At 46.3% G+C, this 23,712-nt stretch overlaps 1 protein-coding gene across 2 annotated transcripts in view; it reads right to left on the bottom strand.

The window, feature by feature from the left end:
- The window catches only part of PPP1R16B (protein phosphatase 1 regulatory subunit 16B), a 116,007-nt gene extending 93,204 nt beyond the window's left edge, over positions 1–22,803 (bottom strand). For both annotated transcript variants that reach the window (XM_035121657.2, XM_035121660.2), the window contains exon 1: positions 22,467–22,803. The gene's annotated coding sequence lies outside the window, so the exon portion shown is untranslated. The remainder of the gene's footprint in view (positions 1–22,466) is intronic.
- Between the last annotated feature and the right edge of the window lie 909 nt (positions 22,804–23,712).

Raw genomic sequence — 23,712 nt, 5'->3', positions numbered from 1 at the left:
CAAGGTCATGAGAAGCAAGAAGCAGCAAGGTTTGGCCAGGAACAATTAATGTTATTTCCAGAAACTGAGGCTGGAAACCCTGCTTAAGAAAGCTGGAGCCAGCTAGTTCTCAGCAGGGGCAAGAAGGCTGATCACCAGCCGGTGGAGTCACTTCACCTTCTGCTCCTTCAGGCTGATGCTCAGCAGGTGAAGCTGACTCCTGACCCATGACAGCAAGCTTCTGGTACTCAAAACAAATCCATCAGCTCAGAGGCATCGGGCTCAGTTTGTCTTTTGCACCTGCCTGCTGCTGCTAGATCTCAAGGTTGTAGTAAAAGACAAAGTAGACACACCCATTAGAAAGAGTGGTTGGTATCCAACTAAAAGGACTTTGGGCTGTGCAGATAAATCCGTTATGGGGTTTCCCCCAATGCCTCAAAGCAGATTCAGGGAGAGTGTGGAGATTGATGCACAGGGAAATTAGAGGGAAAAGTTGTTCTGTTGCACCAGTGAAAATTCTTGCACTGCTGGATTTATTTAGCTGGATACCTCCCAATCTTCTCTGCCTAACTTCTTCCCCAGCATCAGAGGAGAAATGTCAAGCAGAATAATCTGCTTCAAAATTTCAGTGGAGGCTGCTAATAGACATTTAACGATTACTTTTCTTCCCCCACATCAAGCCTTTTCAAGTACTCCAGCAAAGTCTTTTTGCATGTTCACATCTTTTCCCTAATCACATTTCTTCCCTGCACCCACTTCCCTCAAAACTTTTGCCTAGCCAAAAGAAAAAAGGAAAAAAGTACACTTCTTTCTTGAATCTTGGTACCTTTTCAGTTGGATCTGCCATCTTCATTTTCCTAAAGGATTCAAGAGTTGGATGCTCATTCTCTGCAGCAGCAATGTACAGTAAAGAATGATTACACAGAAACATCTTGTGCCTTTGGCTTGCTGCTACCAGCACAGATCCAGAAGCAGGGGGAACTGGTCCAAAACCAGAAGATATAACAACTGAAAATGTGTGTGCCAACTTCACCCTCAGCGGGTTGGATTTCACAGTCCTTGTACGGCCTGCAACTTTCACGAGCACCTTGAAGACTGCAGCGAATGGGAAGCCCCCCAAACTCCATGTTGTCCTGTTCTGGTCAAGGAAGAATTCACAGGGCAAAGCAGCTTAGTTGCTGCAGCACCAAGGAGAGCTCCCTGGTGGACAACTTGCTCTCACGGAGGGGTGGAAGTGAATTAAGATTTTAGATTTCTGCCTCCACTCTGCCTCTTTAGAGAATTGGGATGCAGGCACAACATGCATCTGAAGCATATGATTTCCACTCAAGGAATCCTAGGAACTGTCGTTTGTTTTAATTTCTTTTAAAATAAACTTCATTAAGATTCAAATCAAAACAACTCAAATCAAAACAAACACACTCAAAACAAAGCAACTCAAATCAAGACCAACAAAACTTACAAATCATACAAAAACATCATATAACCAATTTTGCAGATAAAAAGTAAATGAAATCTAATAAGAATTCTACTGGATTTTCCTATCTGATCTCTTGTTCAAACTGAATCGCATAAAATGAAACAATTCATACACTAAATAAACATCACAAACAAAACACAACAAAACAAACTAATCATACAATAAATAAACATCACAAACAAAATCTTCCTCTTCTTCTATAAGGAACTGTCATTGGTTAGGGGCATGTGAGGGGTAAACTACTGTTTCCCATGATTCTTTGTGGAAGTCATGTGCTTTAAATATATGGTGCATATACACAGCCCCAGAAGTTGTAGCCAATGCTAATCCTACCAAGAGTAGACCCATTGGAATTAATACAATATAGCCATGTCTGTTAATTTCAATAGGTCTATTCAGCATAGGACTAGCATTGGATACAATCCTAGGAACTGTAGTGGGCTGGGCTGGGCGATATCAGCTTTTCAACATCGCAATGCATCACCACCAGCCAAGCATTGTGATATAGCAATACATCACAATGTTAAAAGTGGAGGGCGGAACAAGCTGCCTTGGGCCCAGCCCCTTGAGTGAAACCACCTCAGCTTCCTTGGTAGCTGGGGTAGATGAAACGTATTCCTCCAAGTGCCGGCAGCAGAGAGAGATGGGTGAAGGCACCATCCTCCTCTGGCCCTCAAACCAGTTCTGGGTGATGTATTGATACATCACCCAGGCCTAGCGGTGGGTGACACTTTTCAACCCGCAAACCATTTTCCCTTGTGGAGAATCTTCCAGAGGCTGCATGCCAGTGGAGCGCAACATCAGGGACAGAAATAAACAGAGCATTGGAGGATACCATCATCTTCGTATATGGTGGTCACACATTCCAGCCACACAAAAGTCAGAAGTTTATACACATCCATCCAGAAAACATGAAGAAGCATCACAGTTCAAGGGTGCAATCCTGCTGGGCAAAAGCACTAAAGGAGGGTGTGAAGGACTGGCGAGAAGTCTAGCTTGGGGTGGGGCATGGCTAAGGGAGTATTCCAAGGGCCAAGTAAAATGGACTGAAGGGCCACATTTGGCACCTGGGCCTGAGGTCGGCCACCCCCATCCAAGTTCAGCCTAGGAGGAAATATGGATCATCCTGCAGTGACAACCATTTCAGGAGCAATAAGAATGTTGGATACCTCCTGGATTTGACCAAGAGGTTCTCCATTCCAACATCCTACTTCCAGCAGTGGCAATGCAGATGCCTCTGGGAAACCCTGAATCTGCCCTGATGAATACGAATCACAAACATCGTTTCAGGACTTATTTATATTATTTTAAGTTTTATTTAGGTTAAATGGGGCTGGACCTCTCAGAACTCCTCATTTTTAACTGTGCTTCCTTCTTCAATCAGGTGCCCCCCCTCATCTGAGCTTTTACTTTTCTTTTTTAGGGGGAAAAAAACCCCAAATCATTCCATTAGTCATACTCTAAGCGGTGTATTAAATTATCGCTGCTGGCTGACAGCTGACCTGTCAACAACTGGCCACTGTCCAAGGTCTGATTTCCCAAAACATAAAAGGCATGCCTGCCAAGGACCCTAAATTATGTTATGCGGGTCGTGAGTCTTTTTCTCCCTTTTCTTTTTAATGAGCTCAATGCTTGAGCAAAGCTTCGCAGCAGTGGCAAGCTAGGATAAAAAGATCACGCAGAATGTGGATTCTCTAGTGGAAGCACTTAAAGAGACCTTCAGTATAAAAGATAATCACACTGAGGAACAAATACGGATGTTCATCCCTGCAGGAGAGTTATGAATTCTCTTCTTTCCTTGGCACACGGGTAAGGATGTTGCAAGACGGTGGTCAAACAGAAAGAGCTCTGTAAATGAGGCGGCTTCTTTCATCTGTGCTCCCATCCATGGCCTGAGTAATTGAGCTGGGCACCAGAATGACACTTAAACCCCAGGAAAAGGAATCCTGCAGCAGCTGCAGCTCTACTTTACAAGGTGCAATAGATCTGAGGAGCAGTAACCCTCATTGCCTAGGTCCTGGTTTCGTTTCACTCTGCTGCCACCTAAGAGCATGCAGCATCCTGGCCAGCCTTCCAGGAGATGCTTGCCAGTATTGGGTGGGGACCAAAGGAGTCAGGCGTCAGGACTGTCACATGTATACTCGCATGCACACAAATATACAGTCTATTCTCTAGGTACTGGAAAACTCCACATTTTCTTTTTGTTTTGAAACGGCTGATCCACAGGTGCAAGTAATTGAGAAACATCAACCAAGCGTTTCAATTCAACTGACGGTCAGGCTTTTAACCGAACCACAGCTCAGCTAAACAAGAATATCCATTCATTTAAGCATGATATGCAATGCATGTTGATTTTTTTAAAATAATGCATCAGGTTTGGGGAGTGCCAGAGAGAGAAGCATGGAATGTAAAATGTTAAATAATAAAGGTGGAATGTTAAAATAATGAAGGTGCCATTGAGCATGTGCAGAGTATTTTCCCTGACCACTATAAACAGATATAATCACCCTACACGCATCCAGGATTCACGGGAATGGTTTCTAGCCAGTAACCTAGTTTAAAAAGTCAAGCACCTGAACTACACTTTGAAGCCCCAAAGAAATGCACCCTTGTAGGGAGGGGGCTCCCTTATTTTTATTTGCAGGAGTCATCAGTATAGTGCCTGTGGGTGCAATGGTGTACTTGAAGGTTTTCCTATGGTGCCCACAAAAGCTTCTGACACCACCACACTCACCGTCCCCTTGGTAACAAGACGGTGAAAGTTATTACCATTTTCTCCCTTGAAAAGCAGAGAGAACTGAAGGATGAAGTTGTAAGAGTTCCACTCTTCCCCACTTCCTCTTTCAGCTGTATGTACTTCAAGGCTCAATCTAATTCTACTTGATCCACCATTTACCTAGATCCCTTGGAAAACTTAAACATGCACTCTCTCTCGCTTTCTGTCTTGGGGCAGAAGTCACCAGAGGTGGCATCAATAGCACTTGCTCCATAATCCAAAAGTGCAAGAGAGAGAGAGAGAGAGAGGCAACCCTTGCTTGTGTTGTTGTTTAGTCATTTAGTCGTGTCCGACTCTTCGTGACCCCATGGACCATAGCACGCCAGGCACTCCTGTCTTGCACAGGAGTGCAAGACAGGACTCCTTTGGTCCCCACCCCACTGATTAACCCTTGCTTAATCAGGTTATTTTGTGTCACCTTCCATAGGACCCCAACCTGTGCTTGCATCTCAGTAAAATGGGAAGAAATACATGTTCAGCTCTTAGTCTATGGGTGGGTAAAGACAGGGTGCTTCCAGACAGTTGATATTTTGCAGGTGGGATTCCATCACATACCAACAAATTCAGGTTGTGCAATTAACAAATTCAAGTTGTGGATTTGTGGCTCTTGTGCCAGAAACTTTTCACAGAAAGGAAAGTGACAGGAAAATACACTGGGAAATGTAGGATAACAACAGCTTGATGCAATGCCAAACAACATCCCTGCAAGCACATCAGAATGAATGCTCAATGAGCAGCCAACACCCTCTAACGTTCCTGCAAACTTTGTGCAAACAAACCAAGATTTATGCTGAATAAACAGGTCGTGTAGAAGCGACCTTCTGACATCTTGCCTCTGTCTACTCCCAATTCAATGTCTTGCTTTATTCCATTCTAAGTTCAGATGCTGCATTTAATGCTCAATAAGCAGGTAGTCAAGAAGCAACAGTGGTTCCCCTGAAAATAAATGGTAAGACAGGAAACCAACAGCAGAACTGTGTGTGCATGCTTGGGCTCATCCCAGGTACAGATCAAGCCACCTGGTTCATCTAGGCCAGGCATCCCCAAACTGCGGCCCTCCAGATGTTTTGGCCTACAACTCCCATGATCCCTAGCTAACAGGACCAGTGGTCAGGGATGATGGGAATTGTAGTCCAAAAAACCTGGAAGGCCGAAGTTTGGGGATGCCTGATCCAGGCTTTGGCATGAACCGAGAGGTGTTCCCTGGGATCCTATACAGACCCCCAGAGAGGCCTGAGGAATAAGTATCCTGTTGCCAGGTGTATCACTGCTACCCCAACAGGATCGCTACACACCCCAAGCCATTGCTTATGCATTCAGTCACCACCCGTGAGTTACCTGTCCATTCACACTGCAAAGCTGCCAGTAGATCCCACTTTGCTTGACATACTACGCTGCCACTAATGCCCAGTGTTTCATGCCTTATGGGAATCAACAGAAACAAATACAGTACTTGCTTCAGGTGCAAAAACTCTGCCTGGGGGAGAGTGTGGGAAACTTGCTCTTTCCCCTCGATAAATGGAAAGTTATCAGATTGGCTTCACATTCTCCATTTAGCCTCATTAATCCTGAGCTCTGCCAAACTGTTCTAGATGTAAACAGAAAAATAACTACTGAACTCATTTCCGTAATTCCAGGAGAAGGGGCAAGGTGTGTGTGTGGGTAAACTGTCCAGGATGTTTGCTGCACTGTAACACAAAACCCTCATCTCTGCATACCAAACCTACTCCCCCACCCTGAACTCACCTTTTCAGAAGAGATTAAGAATGAAATAGTCACTTGCTATAGTTCAATATATTATACATTTTATTAGGCAGGCAGGCAGGCAGATCTACACACATTTAAAGCACAGTCAACACACATTTCAAGTGCATGGCTTTCTCTGAATAATCCTGGGAACTGTAGCTTTCTCCTCACAGAGCTACAATTCCCAACATCAACATCCTTAACTAACCACGGTTCTCAAGACCCAGTGGGGGAAATCATGGTGCTTTGAGTGTGTTTTTAATGTATGGTGTGAATCTGTACCAAGGCTGAAGGTATAACATAGTCTAAGTGAATGTGAAGTTTAAGTACCACATTTTCCTCTTGTTCATGTGCATTTTTAAGAATATGGAAAGATAAGCACTTACCCATACATGCCCCATGTACTTATTTTTTAAAAGTAGAAGGTTGTCTTCCTGCTCCTTCTCTCCAATATGTTTCTGTTTGTCAATATCCTTCTTAAATTGTGGCGCCCAGAATTGGACATAGCACTCCCAAGGCAGAACAGAGTGGGACTATGACTTCCCTTGATCAGGACACTATACTTCTGTTGATGCAGCTGTTGACTGATGGTATACTAAAACCCCAAGATCATTTTGACATGGACTATTGGCAAGCCAGGTGTCCCCCACGTCTTATATTTGTGCAAGTGGTTCTTCAGTCAGCAACCTGTGGGCCCTGGGCCAAATCTGGCCCACTGACTGATGCCACCTGCTTCACCCAACCTGAAAACAGCCCATTTGGGATGCATGGGGCTTTGATCTCTGCCACCTCTCCCTCCCCTGTCAAAGCAACCCTCCAGCAAAAAAAAAAAAAATCCTAACCAAGGCCCCAAGAGACCTGTCCAAATCACACAGAAAGTGACCAGAACCCTGCTCAAGAGATAACCTTCAAAATAAAATACTCAGACCAAAAATACATTGAGAAGCCAGCAAGAAGCTACAGCACATGAGAAGGGAAATGAAGGAATGTTTCTGTCATTGAGCAATGCAGAGATTGTGCACAGAACTGAATGGTAGAGATCCATCTGCATGGATGAACAAGCAAGCACATGGAAAGAAGTTGGAACGGCAAGCTGCCTAATTGGAGAAGACAGATTTCGGGTAAGATTGCAATAAGCCTCTTTAAGTTTCCCTAAAGGGTGATCCAGCTGGCAAATCAGTCCCAGGAGGTGTAACTTGACAAAAGTGCTTGGCTACAAGGCAGTTCCTTTCCTATCCTGCGGCTGCGTCTTTCCTTCAGCTTTCCTTATGCCCCCGTGAGCCTAAGGAGTTAATTAGGTCTACACACCTAGGAAAATTTTCATTATTCCACAGCTAAAGAGGAAATGGGAGTTCTCTGTGTGCACATTCATGCACACACACTGTATCCACGATGCATTACAAAACAGAAAGGGGGATGAAGAATAGTAAACGAGATGAGGTTGGGGTACCAAAGTTTTGTTGCAGTAGAACAGGCATCCCCAAACTTCGGCCCTCCAGATGTTTTGGACTACAATTCCCATCTTCCCTGACCACTGGTCCTGTTAGCTAGGGATCATGGGAGTTGCAGGCCAAAACATCTGGAGGGCCGCAGTTTGGGGATGGCTGCAGTAGAATATAGAGGTTGAAGGTTCGTGTCAAAAGCTTTATGGAAAAGATGGGTTTATTCTGAATGTGGGATGCCCCAACTCAGACAAGTGAAAACTCAGACAAGAAGGTCTACATGGGGCATCATGGGGCATGGCGTTTGTGTATATTTTTTATATGGAAACTTTAGCCGCAGTGAATCCTGAGTAGCATTAATCCCCCCCCCCCCCCCCCCGGCAGCTAAGATCTTTACAAAAATCCCTTCTCTAAAGCTGCTATTTGCAATTCAAGGGAAGCCTCAACTGGTGTAAATGAGAGCTTCCCTTGAAATCCAAATAACAGATTCAGATACTGGTACAGTACAGTATATGTTTTTTTATCACTGGCCATTGCAGGGAGTTCCCTCCACCCAACGGTTCCAGACATAGCAAAAGACACACATAATAACTGCATTCATGAAATTAATGTCTATTATAGTCCTTAATGTACAATGCTCTCTTGACCACTGAAATGGAGTAGAATAGGCACCTGCACCGTTCACTACTCCAAAAAAAACCCCACTATTTACCCATCAAAGTGTGGTTGTCTAAGGAAAGGGTACCGTAGTTTGCATTAGGTTTGCATACAGTTGAGGACTGACTGAGAAATCTTCACTCCATTGACAATGCAACATACACCCTTTCTCAATATTGCTCACATGGCTTTTGTAAAACAATCAAACACTGATTCACCCTCTCTTCGCAGTCCAACAATATCTTGGAACCATAACATGCAGTTATATTTTTTTTCCCCTAGCAGCAACCAGTTTTCTATACTTGGCTGAAAGAGCACAATGTGAAGTTTTAGATTTAGGCTGTGTGTGCAGAGCAATTAATGCAGAATTCCGTGGCTTACATCCTGCTTTAAAGCCAATAATTTCTAAACCAAGGAAGCAGTGAAGTTTTCAAAAGGAAGCTCAAGAAAGCTGGCAGAACAGCAGAAAGATTAATGGATATGATTAATGAATGAGGAAATTTATTTACTCCATTGAGGCTAGACAAGAGATGATCAAGAGCTTTGTGTGTGTGCATATATAACAACATTTGAGAGAGATGCCTATTAAGAAAGAGTGTGAGAGACAGCTCAAGCTGTTTACACAAATTTACATAAGAAGTAACCAATTGAAACATTTGGGCTACTATCAAGTAATACTTTCCCACTCAGACCATGCTGCAGTTAGGTACTTTTACAACCCTGGGCTTAATAGTCTTACAAGACTCCCCCCTCTGAAGATGGCAATAAATATTTATTCATCTCCTTCAAAATGTGGCAAGAAAGCACTGTTGAGTTTGAGAACCCTTCTGCTCATTCTGCTGAATGGGGGCCTGGACTTCTGCTCCCCCCCCCAAAAAATAATAATCTTGCCTTGATTGGACCTTGGACCACTGCCTTCTGACAGCTCCTTATTTATTTTGAAATCAAATGAAGACTATTTATTCAACTTTCTCTCTCTCTCTCTGCTCCTCTAAAGCCGCAACTTTTGACTGTGTCAAAATGGGGTCATCATTTCTACCCCACTACCCAGATCCAAATAGAACAGCCTCCTGATTAAATCCAGGATAATCAAAAACAGCAGGAACAACCCTCCCCTCTCCTCCTCTATTAAATGGGGAGACTGTTGACCCTTTGTACCTTCCCTAATTTAAGGAGAAGGGTATGTAAAATGATGGGAAGCAGGTGGCGCTGTGGTGTAAACCACCGAGCCTAGGGCTTGCTGATCGGAAGGCTGGCGGTTCGAATTCCCACAATGGGGTGAGCTCCCGTTGCTCGGACCCAGCTCCTGCCAACCTAGCAGTTCAAAAGCATGTCAAAGTGCAAGTAGATAAATAGGTACCGCTCCGGTTTCGCCAGAAGTGGCTTAGTCATGCTGGCCACATGACCTGGAAAAACTGTCTGCGGACAAACGTCGGCTCCCTTGGCCAGTAAAGCGAGATGAGTGTCCCAAACCCAGAGTCGTTCATGACTGGACTTAACTGTCGAGGGTCCTTTACCTTTATGTAAAATGACGGGGAAAGCCGTCACCTTTTAAGAAATTGTCCCATGTCCTTTTTATGAATATAGATGTGCTATGTGCTGAAGCAAACATGATAATATGGTACAAATAGGTCACTGGTCCCTGGCACATTGTGAGGGAGAATTACCGGTCTGCTGCATCAGATAGTTTGAGATGCGCTGACTCAGAAGAGCTAGATGCAGTAAGGACCAAGCCCTTTGCTTAACAATAATAAAAATAATCTTACTATTAAAACTGGGGTCCAGTGTTGCACTTGAAATTATCCACCCTTTTAACAGGAGGTGAATCTGGGCAGGCTATCTCACCAGTTTCCAAACCATTTAGAGGCAGCATACAGATCAACCTAAACATGGCTGGCGAACATTTCTTGCTAGCAAGTCATTCAAATTCCACACAAAGCTGTATCAAGCACTGAGAGAAGACCCTGCCCAAGTTGCAACCCTTCTTGCAGCAGCATCAAAGAGAGAAAAATTGTCCATTACTTAAGCTTCTTAGTGTATTTTTTTGTCATGAATGGGGGAAAGGGTGTCATTTGGTGTTGGCTTTTGGGGGGGCCTCAGGCATCAGAACATTTTATGGCAGTCTATGCTCAGCCCGGTCCCTTTGCAAAGAAATGTCACCACCTCCCCGCAGCCCAAGGTCACACCTGACATGGACTAGTATCCTTTCATCCATAAGGAATCACCATGGCATTTGCTCTGCTGCATGTTTGGGAAAGTACAAATTCATTTGTTCAATAGCTTGTCTCCAATTACTGCTTTCCCCGAGGGAGGCAGGATCACAACTGAAGGGTAAAAACCACCAGCATCCAGAAGCTCAGGGTGGACACAGTCAATTCCCAAGCAATTCACCTTTCACACTTTTGTCCTCCTCAACCATGAAGGGGAAAGCCTAGAATGGTGTCAGGAACATGGAGGCAACCTCCCCTCCTTCTTCAAGGCTTGAGGGACTCCAAATCAGAAGCGGAAGGGAGCACAGAGACAACTCCAGTAGCACTTCCACCAGTGTGCTCCTCCAGCCCAGAGATGTGGAACTGTCCTCCTTGGACTCAGCAGACTCCATGGCAGGAGCCCCAGTGAAAACAGAGACTCCATCATAACTGGTCAGGGCGGGTGCAGCTGGTGCCACTATAATAGGGTACCATATCACAGTTCTCTCTCTCCCCCACAACTGTTTACATCAGAGCAGTTTAATTAGCATTAGATCCATATATGCTTGTGTACACGGGGATGCCGATGGATGGGAATGTCTTCACCCTATGCAAAGGTGTTTCACTAGAAGGCTAGAAATTACTTAGGAATGGCTCAAGGGCTCCGGTCGGTGTGAAGCTGGTTTGTGAGAAACAACACATCGAACAGTTGTATTTTATAACCAAGTAGGGACACATATGCATTTTGGGTAACTGTGAGCACAGATGAAGAACTCAGCCCTGGAGAGCCAGCAAGCGCGCAGTAAACAGAGTATGAACACAGCCTTAGCTTGTGTGCTGCTTGCTGAAACAACATTAAAGCTCTGTGTTCTCGTTGCACAGCCTGAGCCTCACCACAGAGCCAGACAAAGAGAAGCTTTTGCCTGCCTTGCTTTGTATTGTCTTTTTTTGCTTAAGAAGAAAGATGCAATCGCAAAATCTAAACAGAACTGAAGACCAACAAGAAATGTGCTCATTTAAAAAGAAAGGTACAATAATGGATGTGAAGCACAATCCTAAGTTTATTAACTGAGAATAAAGTCCCATTGTGCTCCATTGGGTTTATTCACTCCATAATTATACTGGTGTGCTTAGGGTTGCAGGTTTAGTACTCAGAAGAAAGGCAAACTAAAATAATACCACCATATTGAAGGAAGTTGTACAAAATTTGCTGGTTCCATAGCACAAATCAACTTGAGAGCCTGAGATAATGGCATTCAAAATCCTGCTCAGCCAGAAAATGCCTTGGGGGACCTTGGACTAGCCTTCTCTGAGAGCAGGTGTGGGGAACCGGGGGGCCTCTGGATGTTCCTGAACTACAACTACCAGCATCTGGGTCCATGCATGCTGGAGCTGATCGAAGTTGTAGTTTTGCAACATCTGCTAGACCAGTGGTTCCCCTACAGCCAAAGGTGTTGTGGGGGGGGGGCTGTGGCCCCAGGCACACATTTTTGAGGGGCGCAATCAGGCACCCCCATGACAGGCATGGAGCCCTGGCAGCCGAGGAACAGCAGCAGGCAAGTTGGTCTAGTAGTGGGCAGGTGGGTGGAGGCAGCAGGCAAGGAGCCTGTTGGAGGCAGGCTCTGTTCACCCTCCATGTGGGATCCACACATGCCCTCCCAGCTGCCCAGTCCACCAGGGGGCACAACACTTGCCCCCGGATGCCAGCAACCCACGCTATGCCACTGCCTAGTGCAGCCTAACTTACCTCACAGGGTGTTTGCTTGTTTGTTTTTGGAAGGATAAAAAGGGAAGGGGGGAACTGAGCCCTTTGGAAGAAAGGTAGGGTCATAATGTAATAAATCCATAAAACAATTTGCAGTAAAAATCCCATACACCCAAAACAAACCAGGTGATAGAAGCAGGAAGCAACATCATTAAATCAAAAGCTCAGACAAAACTATTGCTTGAGTGTCACCATCTATTGAGTGGATCAAATTGGATCTCAGTGGAAATGGGGCCCAATCAAGTTATGGTGGCACAAAGTGAATTTATAGACAGACGGCAGTTAGATTTTGATGGAGGCGAGGCCCGGAGAACAATTCAGCAGTGTTTTTTTTCAGTTTTGCTGCTGTAAAGCCAGAGAGAACCAATGACGACTGAGAAATGCAATTCTTATTGAAATGTAAATAACAGAGACAGCGTGACCAGCTGCACACAGCCAAACACTAGCATATAAACACTCCATAAACACCAGCATCCAGTCAAAGGAGAGCATGAAACGCCTCTATAGATGGCTGTGCAGTGTTAGGCATTAACTAAAACACACAGTTTCTTTCAAAGGCAAAAAGCAGGCTAAACATGATGCAGCAGAAAAAGGGGGAGTAGGGGACAAATGCCAAGATAAAGCTGGTACCATGAGTACAACAGAATCCACACGAGGTCAGTTCCCTAATAAAGAAACCCTGTTAGAAATTAGTCAGCTGGATAAAGATTTTTAAGAAGACCAAGTGACAATGCTGCTCGTTTATATACCTGGGATTCAGAACAAGCCTCCACATGGGACCAGTGTTAGAAACAGAGATATGAAAGCTAGGAGTTAAATGGCACCTTAAACCTAAGTTGTGGGCGCAACAAAAGATTGCCTAGGCGCTTTTTAAAAAATAAGAATACAAAGCTGAAAATGAATGAATTGCAGCTGAAATATTTTTCACATGTTGTAGTCCTTCCCCTGCCCATCTCCCTAATATTCTTAAGAGGGTCTCTTCTCCAGCCTGAAGAGAGTAGCTGGAAGTGGAGAGGCAGAAAAAGGCCCTCCTTTCCTTCCACTTGGCAGTTTTAATCTGAAATCTTAGGCGCAGTACTGCGCCCAGAATTCAGAAACTCCTCATGCTAATGAAATTCCCTATCGCAAAATGCACCTAGAACACTGCATGGGACTAACTTTCCTTTCCCTTTGACACTCCCATTCCTAAAGAAAACAAAAGGTTTCTCCCTCTATTACCACCACCAACAGCAACATTTCAGTTTCACGCAAAACCTGACAATCATCTAATTGCACCACCACACTGAACAGGAGTCACACTACAAATCTGCAGAGAAGATAAATTACACACGTTATATCCCATCACCACGTAGCTAAGAACATACCATTTATTGTTTTCTATCCTATCCTGAATATTAATGTAACGGTGGAGAATCTCTGGCCCATGGACCAATTTTGGCCTGCCAATGAATCTGTGTTGGCCCATGAGGCCATTTCCCACAAGCCTTACACACCTGACCATCAGCTGACATCACTGGATGACCTCAGCTGATGGGCAGGGAGCAGGGTTTAATACTGCTGGCTGCAGAAGTCTAGTTTGTTAGCGTGCTGTCAAGGCAGCAACCATCAGGATTGAACCCTGTCCCCCGTTGACTATCAGCTGACGTCACCTAGTGACGTCAGCTGATGGGCAGTCAGTGGTTTGTGGGAAATGGTCTTACAGGCCAATTTGGATTCCCTGGTAGGTGAAGATTAGTGAGCAGAGGGTTCAATCCTGCTGGCAAAGCAAGCACCCACATGCAGATAAACTTCTGAGGTGCTGGCAGGATCGCTCACCTTTCAGTCCCCTGATGCCATCAGGATGTCAAATGACTGACAGATGGGTGACCCAACCCTACTTGCATTAAGGGGAGATAACAAGCACATGAAGGCAACCACATGAACACCTGCCCTACCACACATTAGCACCTGCTATGTGATTGTTTAAAAACCTACTTGGCAGGAGAATGGTTCAGCACACTCACCCCAGGATAGTTTTTGTGGGCTCAGCATGGTTCCCAAATGAACAGAAAATATAATTTTTATTTAAAAAGTACAGCCACCAAGAGAGGTAATTGTCATTCTGCAGCAAAAGAGTTTGGCTGAGGATGCAGACAGGATGCACTCAATATAATTGTAAAAAGTTTAAAAAGGAAAGAAGAAGAAGAAGAAGAAGAAGAAGAAGAAGAAGAAGAAGAAGAAGTTATTATTTATACCCCGCCCATCTGGCCGGGTCTCCCCTGCCACTCTGGGTGGCTTCCAACACACATCAAAATTCATTAAAATATCACAGACTAAAAACTTCCCTAAACAGGGCTGCCTTTAGGCTGCCCTCTGCCTGGTTCCCTGTAGCTTTGCTTCTCGCAGTGAGGGAACTGCCAGAAGGCCCTCGGCGCTGGATCTCAGTATCCGGGCTGAACGATGGGGGTGGAGACGCTCCTTCAGGTATACTGGGCCGAGGCCATTTAGGGCTTTAAAGGTCAGCACCAACACTTTGAATTGTGCTTGGAAACGTACTGGGAGCCAATGTAGATCTCTCAGGACTGGTGCTATGTGGTCCAAGCGGGAGATAACCAGAGCATGCACTACTCTGGTGAGACAGTCTGCGGGAGAAAGTGAGTTCTGTATCCCAAAAGCAGCAAGGTGAGACCCTAATGAGGCCAGTTGTTTATTCTTCCAGTAACATCTGAAACCTCTTCAGGTACGTACAAGAGAATCAAAGAATCAGTGCCTGGAGCACACATACTCTTCGAGGCCATCCCCATCCATAGGCAAGCAGTTCTGTTCCAAGCTACCTGCAGCTTCTGGACACAGTTTTCAAAGAAAGCCCTATGAAGGATACATTTCCATAATCAGTGGCCGCTTCGGATGCTGTTGAACAGGCCAACAAGCAAATGCACAAATGATGCGTAATGTCCAAAAGGGAATTCATGCTGGGAAGATGTGGAAGCTTCAGCCGTGCATGCAATGTTTCTGTACCAAGAGACCAGAGCATCACTGCCTGCTTTGTGCTAAGGCAGAGAAAAAGCCTTCAGCTGAGCGACTCAGAAATGGGTGCCAAACATTCCACATTTAACTGGAGGGGCCTGCATTTCAAAACTGTGCAGGTCAACAGAAGTACATCACCAAGGTGGCCCCTCCTGACGTTTCCCTTGTGTGGGGAATTGGATGAAGACTCTGTGCATTACCGTACTTCCCCAAAGCCCTGGGAACTGTACTTTACCCCTTGCATTGCTACAATTCCAAGTTCCTTTAAACTATAGTTCCAGGATTCCCTTAAACTACAGTTCCCAGGATTCTTGGGGAAGGGGAGAAACCATGTACTTTAGATGCATGATGTGTAGGCAGGGTAGGTAGGCTAGACTTTTTAAAGGTTGCGATCCTATTGGTTGTTTAATGCACCTTGTGGATTTTGTTTTACTGCATGCATATTTTATCACTGAAAACCCCCTTTGAGCTTTTTTATTTGGAGGAAAAAAGAATGTGTTTTAAAAGATAATAATAAACAAATATGCACATTTACCTGAGGCCTACTCAGTAAGCGGAACTATCTTCCGAGTATGCATGCAAGGAATTGCACCATACATGACATTTGCAAAAACAAATTTTGTGGTTCTAATCACCATCCTAAATACGAACAGTGAGCTCATTATCCAAGTGGGGATCCTTATATAACCAAAACATCCACACAACCAAAAGGCTTTGAGGAACCCTGAGGTTTTTCAGAATTGAGAAAAAGAAAAGAAATATTTAGGGGGAGAAACCCAAGGCTGGAAAAAGCACTAACAGTTCAATGAGGACTATCTGAGAAGATTCATTGGCTAGAGGTTGCTGAGTGTCTGTTCAGAAGTAGGGGGGTGGAAAATTAGTGTGGGAGTGGCTGGGGGGGCATGGAATGCAGTGTCCAGAATATGAGCAATCTGCATGTAACATTTGCTGTCAGTGGCTTGGGCCCTACATCGGTACTTAAGTTTAGAGAGTAGGTTTTTTTCCCTCTACACCATCGCAGCTTCCAAGAAATGAGTTCTCTGTGCATCTAATGAAAACAGCAAGGGCAGACAGAGGCATAACAACATTTTCCTGGAGGCATCTCTCCATTTCCCAAAGGTAGTTTTAAGGGTGAATTCACAGGCACCTCTCATTCCGCAGCCGCTGCAACATCAAGCAGTGACAGAGTGGCAGGCCACATAGACATGGCTTTCATAGCAGATAAACCCAAACTCATTTTGCCAATAGGATAGCTCCTATAGCCAAGGCTGATACAGATATTTCAGCACCCTTATGGAAATACTGTAGCTATTTCAGTGCTGCAGTTCAGAAGTGATGAGAAATTATTTATTACATTTTTATACTATCCTACCCCCAAGGAGTTTACTGTAGGTGGGCACCCTTGGTTCTCTCCCTTGTATCATCACAACAACCCTGTAGCTTAGGTTGGACTAAAACACAAAGACAGCTTCATGGCAAGTGGAGATTTGAACCTGCATCCCTGACACTCTAAAACAGTGGCAGTGGCGCCCTTCCAATGCCGTTGGACTCCTTCTTCATTCACACCCAGCCAGAATGGCCAAAGGTGAGGGATGATGGGACTTCTATCAACAACATCTGGGTGACGCCATGTTGGCTACCCTGGCGCTAACCACTACAGCACACTGGATCTCCAAAACATGGTAAATTATGGCCTAGTGGTGACGACGATCCTTTAGAACTAATTCTTAGCTGCTTTAAGCTAGCCTGAAGAGAGAAAGGTTCTGGCCTGCCTCCTTATAAGGACCAGAGCTCATACTTACAGGTCAATGCCTGGTATTTTTCAGTTAAGAACCAATATCAGCTGATAGGGCCTCTGCCTGAGATACTGGCGATCTACTGCTCACAGAATATATAGCACTGGGCAGGATGGATGCATGGAGGCGAAAGGAGTTGCAGGCTTTGTTTTGCTTCAATAGAGTACAATATTTAAAAAATGTACCGTGTTTCCCCTTTTTTAAGACGTAGTCATAAAGTAAGCCATGGCAGCATTTTTAAGCATTTGCGAAATATAAGACATACCCCGAAAATAAGACATACCTCCATGCCGTGTATGAAAACTAACACCCTCCTTATGGCCACTACTGGCAGTAAGATGTTGCAGAATTAGACTGAGATCCTATTTAAATGACTGGATTTTAAAAGCGAGACCGCTGAGCGCCCCAGCCAGGCCCAGTCAGGCCCAGCCGAGGAGGCCTGCCGCCCCGCCGCCCGGAACCGGCTGCTGCAGAGCGGAGCGCTCCGCAACGCCGAGCGCTTGGAGCGCCCAGCAATGCCGGGCGGAGCGCTGAGCCAGCAGCATTGGCCTCTTCCTGGCCCCGCCACCCAGAACTGGCTGCTGCAGAGTGGAGCGCTCCGCAACGCCGAGCGCTTGGAGCGCCCAGCAATGCCGGGCGGAGCACTGAGCCAGCGGCTTGGCCTCTTCCTGGCCCCGCCGCCCAGAACCGGCTGCTGCAGAGCGGAGCACTCCGCAACGCCGAGCGCTTGGAGCGCCCAGCAATGCCGGGCGGAGCACTGAGCCAGCGGCTTGGCCTCTTCCTGGCCCTGCCACCCAGAACCGGCTGCTGCAGAGCAGAGCGCTCCACAGCGCCGAGCTCTTGAAGCGCCCCGCAGTGCCAAGCGGGGCGCTGAGCCAGCAGCCTGGCCTCTTCCTGGCCCAGCCACTTCCTCCGCCGGGTCCCTTCACCCCTTCCTAGCGCCATGGCAGAGCAGGAGAGCCTTGAGTTCGGCAAGGCGGACCGTGCTCCTCGACGCCTTCTCCATGCTGCCTGACCTCCGGCTGAGGTAAAAAGGAGGAACGGGGGTGCGTGGGTGTGGGCAGGGCGTCGCGGATCTCCCTCTCCCGGCGCACCTCCCCATCGATTTTCAGAGGGAGGGTGATTTTGGGGTGGCGCCCATCTGGGAAAGAGGCAGTGGTTTTTGTTAGATCAACCAAAGGCTAAGGGTCGGGGTTTTTGCGCGCGATTTGAACTCAGCGCTCCCGAGCGCTCTAGCAACAGCGAACGTTTCTCTTTCTCGCGGGTACCTGGGGCTCTTTTTACATCCTTGCGAGCCCTCGCTGCCCCGGAAAGCCGCCCGGACGCTGATGCGGCTCCCCGGTGCGCGTGGAGTGGTGTGGTGTGGGCTAAAGACCGAGAGCGAGAGAGAGGGCGGGTTGCCTCTGGGCCACGGGGTGGGAAGAGACAAGATTCCAACCGGATTATTTCCTGGTTGGTTGGCAACTCCGTTTTCCTGGTCGCTGCCTGAAGTGCACCTGGTTGCAGCGCCCCAAACCATAAAGACATCCCCTGAAAATAAGACACCGTGTGTTTTTTTGACGAAAAAAGTTATAAGACGGTGTCTTAAAAAGGGGGAAACACGGTAACCCCTCACCTGTTTTGTATTGTTTTTAACTGATTCAGGGCTGGCTACGTGCTCATCATTTGATGCAAATTTAGCCATAGATAATAGTTTACCATAGACAAACTTAACAGGGCTGTTTTGTTCCTGCTCACTAACATGCAGAAGAAATAAACCATACTGCTTAGCATCATGTGCAAAGGAATTGAGGCTCATTTTTCTCCAACGTCCACGATTAGTCAACCACGTCTTCAGTTCTTGGTTTCTTGAGAGCAAATCAAACCAGGAACCAGGGATTGTTCCTCTCCAGTACTGGGCAGGGGGAGAGGTTCAAATCTCCACTCCATTGTCGACTCAGTTGGGTGACTGAGGGCCACTCACAACCGTCAGCCTAACCTACCTTGCAGTATTGTTGTAAAGTTATCAGGGAGGGAGGGGAAAGGATTCCATGTGTGCTACTTTGACCTTCTTAGAAGAAAGGCAAGACATATAGTAAACAGTAAATAAGTAACTAGTAACTACAACAATAAAGTGTTGGAACCTGCCTATGTGACTCAGAACCAAGACCTTTTTATACGTACCGTGTTTCTCCAAAAATAAGACACCGTCTTATATTGATTTTTCCTCAAAAAAACAACATGGTGGCTTATTTCAGGGGATGTCTTATTTTTGGAGAAACACGGCACTAAGAGTGGTTAATATTAATAGTTCCCAATAGCTTGGATTGCTCTCCCCATCACTAGGTTAGGCAGTTATTTTATTTATAAATGTCCACCTGTGTTTTTAGCATCCTACCTGTAACAAGGCCAGGGAAGATGCAAATTTCATTGTGTTTTATTGAGGAAAATGCTATTCTAATGTACTTTATTATATTACCATAAGTGCTACATAAATGATGAACATCATCATTAAACGAAAATGTTTAATAGGATTGTTCCTAATGCGGCTTAGATGCTGCTGTACTGAGACAACATACATCATCCAAGACATGAAAACTCTCTCTTCCCCCTCCCAAATTAGATTTTTACATTGGCATTTTCGCTTTGAGAGACTCAGTGGAAAACTGCAATAGAGCAATCAATCCCAGATGCTCCAATATTTCCTACATTTCAAACACCATTTCATTTTTTTTAAAAAAAATAAAAAAGCACTCACATTTTGCTTAAGTACAAGATGGTGCCTAGATTGCCGTTAAGGTGGAAGAAAATTCAAAGTGAAGCAAAGTGAAAGCACAATAATGGCAGAGGTGAAATGAAAAAAAAAACCTCTAAATTGGCTGCCACTCTGCAATAATGGAAACTCTGCAAAGTGATAACACACAAAGCCAATCATGCAATGGAATAAACTGCCCTCCTGTCCCAAAGTAGTACACCAGGATTAACATATACAGCCTTATCCTCCTTCATGTAGGAGGACTGAACTAGATTATCCATTCGGTTGTTTGCAACCTCATCTATCACCAAAATACCTTCAGGAGGTCAAGGGTTCAAGTAAAGGGAGGGCACATATCCTACCGTCTGAATTGCAACCTCCTCCTCTGCTTCCTGCATCACAAATTGATACTTCAAATTCTTGCACCCACTCAGTAGGAATCACTATCACTTACATATGGAAACATGTCGGGCTATCCTGCCCTCATCAACCCTTATCAACCCAGCTCCACTGATTTACATAAGGGGGTTATTCAAAATTTCTGGCATGCCGACACTGCAGATCTAGCTCCGTTTAGCAAAAGTTGCCCATCAAGTTTTTCCCCCTAATAAAATCGCTACATCTCCCCAAGTGCACCCTCTGCAGTACTCTGCCAGGCCTAAGGGTGTCAAAGCTCATTTTGTCATCATAGCAACTGATGACAGCCATGGTGGCTGTAATGCCTTGGCCTGCCCAGGCCTAGTGTGAATGACATCACAGCAGTTCCAGCTGGAGGATTCTCATCAGCTGTGAACGTGCAACTGAAATAATGCAAGTTAATCATCACTGTGTGTAGGAGACAGATTTGAGTACATTAACAGGCCCATTCGGTTCTCAGAACAGGCAAACACACCGTACATTAGGATACACTATCAGTGCAGCTCATATTTCCTAATACCACATCTAATTTGGCATTTAATGCAGAAAAGGTATGCCCTTACTGAGAACTTAGCTTTTTAACCTATTTGAAGAAGCAAGTTCCTAACCTTCAATTTTTAAAAAAAAAAAATTAATAGACGTTTGCAGTTTTAAAGGCAAAAATACCCCCCAAAGCAGCTTACAATCATATACAATTCAAAAAGCTGCAGAGAAACGGAATACAGAGCCCTTTCCCAGACCTCCATATTGAGTTTGTGACAGGTGGTGGTGTTAGAATCACACCTGCTGTCCCTGTCCCCAAATGATGCACATGCAATTGACCTTGGAAACGGATCCTGCAAACAGTCAAACGATATATGCACTGGCATGGTCAGGGATTACATGAACAGAGCCTATGCACAGTATGTTGATAAAGTCAGTTTAACACACACAGGTTGGAGCACAGTCTCTGTATGTATATTCACTTTACTTGGCTCAGTATCTTAAAAGTGAACACCAGTAAGCAGCTGTGTCAAAGGAGTAGAATCCTTGTATAGGCGACTTGCAGCTAGGAGAACCAGGCAGGCTCGTCCCTGTCTCCACACCTCCTATCCCTAAGTTTCAACTCATACATCACCCTTCCTAACATTGCTTTGCTTACGGGAAGGATTTATTTTTTATTTTTTAAGAGAGACAGAAAAGAACTGAGCATGTTATTGCAAATGTTACCTTATTCCATATGAAGACAGCAACTTAGATGAAAGCAGATAAAAATACAATCATACGTCCATGAATGTAATATCCTTTTATAGCTTTTAAATCTGATGTTTCAGAAAGGACTAATTCCAAAATCTCTCCCCCCCCCTCTCCTTTTCCTTCCCCAACTGTTCTGCATCTCTGCCCTGCCTCACCCACACAGTCCTTCCTGTCTAAGCTCCTATGCAAGCCCCCCCTCATTTGCTAACACAGCGGGTGGCATTACAACACCCTCAATCACACTCCCCAACCCGATTTTCCTCCTGTGGATATCTGGAGAAGGCAGGGAATGGAAATAGCAAAAGGGTGTCAGGAAATAACTGCTATGCATTCACCAAAGGTATGCAGAAGACCAGGGCAGAAAAATGTGTGCAATAGGAGCAGGAACACACATGGGGGAGAGAAATGTACACTGCACCTGCCCACGGCTTAAGAGATTGAAACATCCATAGCAGAGTGACTCCCTTAAGCCACCAAGGAAACATGGATATGCACACATTATTGCATATATGCGCACACACTAAGGAAGCCAAGGAAGAAAGGTGGAGTCTCAAATGCATTGGAGCTCCGTTATATGAATGCAAAGCTTTATGAATGCTTTTCTGTTTCTGTATGGATTTGGACCCCCTAACCATACAATTGCAGAGTTGGAAGGAACCCCAGGGGTCATTTAGTCCAACCCACTTCAGTTCTCAAAGCCTCCAGTCTATCTCCACTTTCCCATAAGGTCTGCTTACATGCTGGGCTTCTTATGAGGCAAGGCTCAAACCCCAAATACACTCCTGTTTGCCCTGCATCAGCCAACACAATGAGGGCAAGAGCACCTTTAATGATGTGCAGAGCGCCACTCCTCCCTTTCTGTCCCCTACAGAAAGAGGGGGAGAGAACTAGACGGAGCCTAGAAACACGGGCAGGAATCGCGACCCCCATCCTTTCCTCCTTTCACGTGTTGACGGACCGTGTGAACGTCTGCATAACCATGCCCCACACCTGTAGGGTTTTCCACAGGTGAGAGCCCCGGGGCCATTTCATTAGCCTTTCCTTCTAAACTTCTGAAATAAAACGCTGGGAGTTCTCTTTTTACGTCCAGCAAAACGCACGGAAAAAAATAACAACTCAAGCACAGCCTCGCTAGAGACGATCTCGAACATACGTGTTAGACCCTTCTTCAGGGGTCTATACGCGGGGTCTCCTCCGCATCAATCCTTAACAACAACAACAACAAGAAGAAAAAGCCACCCACCTCCTTCCTGGGCGCTTTTGCTGCGGCTGCAGCGGCTCCGAAGCAGCGATGGTGGCGCCTAGGTGCGAGACGCGCCAGCGAAGGGACCCGCTGCAAGCGCCGCTCTGAACCAGCCGCAGCTGCTCCGCCACTTGCTTAGCGCGGCTCAGCGGCAAGCAGCCCAGATCCGCCCGAGGCGGCTGCCCAAATCCTCACCGCAGCCGCCGGCCCCAAGCGAAGCAGCGGAAGCCTGCAGCCGGCGCTCCGGGGAACTGCTCGCCCCCAGCAGCCTCGGTGTCCTCCTTTGCAGGCTCAAGAAGCGTCAGGAGGCAGGACGACTCACCCAAAGGAGGGCGGCCGGGGGGGGGGGAGAGAATGAAAGCCGCCGGAGCTGATGGTACAGCCTTTGGGTCCGGTCTTCGGTGGCCCCGCCCAGCTCCGCCCCACGAGGCGGGGCTATGCAAAATAGAGAGGGAGGAGGCCAGGGACCAGGGATGCTGAGCAGGGAGGAAGGTGATGAGCGGCCGTGTAAAAGAGGGGATATGGGGAGATGGGAAAGGCACGGGCACAAACGGGAGAGAGCCAGGCTGCAGGGCTAAAAGGATGCTGCACCAAACCTCGAGATTGTGCTCCCAGAGATGAATCAGGTAGTTGGAATACTGTACATACATACACACGCACACACACACACACGCGCGCGCGCATATTCCTGTGCCCAATGCAAGCATACACACAATCCGAAAGTACAGCATTTTTACACGGTAGTGCAGAGGTCTTGGAGGGCAAAGTTGTGAGTAGCACGTGCCCCCTCCCAGATAGTCTGCAAGGGATGGTGACCCATTTTTATGTACTGTATGCATTTATTTGTGTGCCTTCGGCATTGTGTACCCTTTTAACATATTTTCAAGAAACAGGATATAAGCATAAGCACAACATTCTCAAAACAATTGGTATGCTTCACCAAAAGAAATGGTCACAGGGCAGCTATATAAGATATCATGGGCGTACCCAGGATCAAAACTAGGGGGGGCAAGGGGAGGGGCCAAGGCACGGAAGGGGAGGGGCCACAAAGTGGGCGGGAACAGCGAACTCGCGCTCCGCCAGGCTGTGCCCCTCCCTAGAAGCAGGGCTGGTGGGCGGAGGCGGAGCCCAGCCCAGCGGAGCGCGAGTTCAGCGTTCCTGCCCGCCGCGCCGCGCTCTCTGGTTCCCCGCCGCGCTTGGCCTTGCCAGAGGGCGCGACGGGGAGCTGGAGGGAGGGCGCAGCACG

The sequence above is a fragment of the Zootoca vivipara genome, chromosome 7, assembly GCF_963506605.1.
Source record: "Zootoca vivipara chromosome 7, rZooViv1.1, whole genome shotgun sequence".
Taxonomy (NCBI): Eukaryota; Metazoa; Chordata; class Lepidosauria; order Squamata; family Lacertidae; genus Zootoca; species Zootoca vivipara.
Note: the sequence above shows the minus strand (reverse complement) of the source record. Positions and strands in the feature narration are given on the sequence as shown.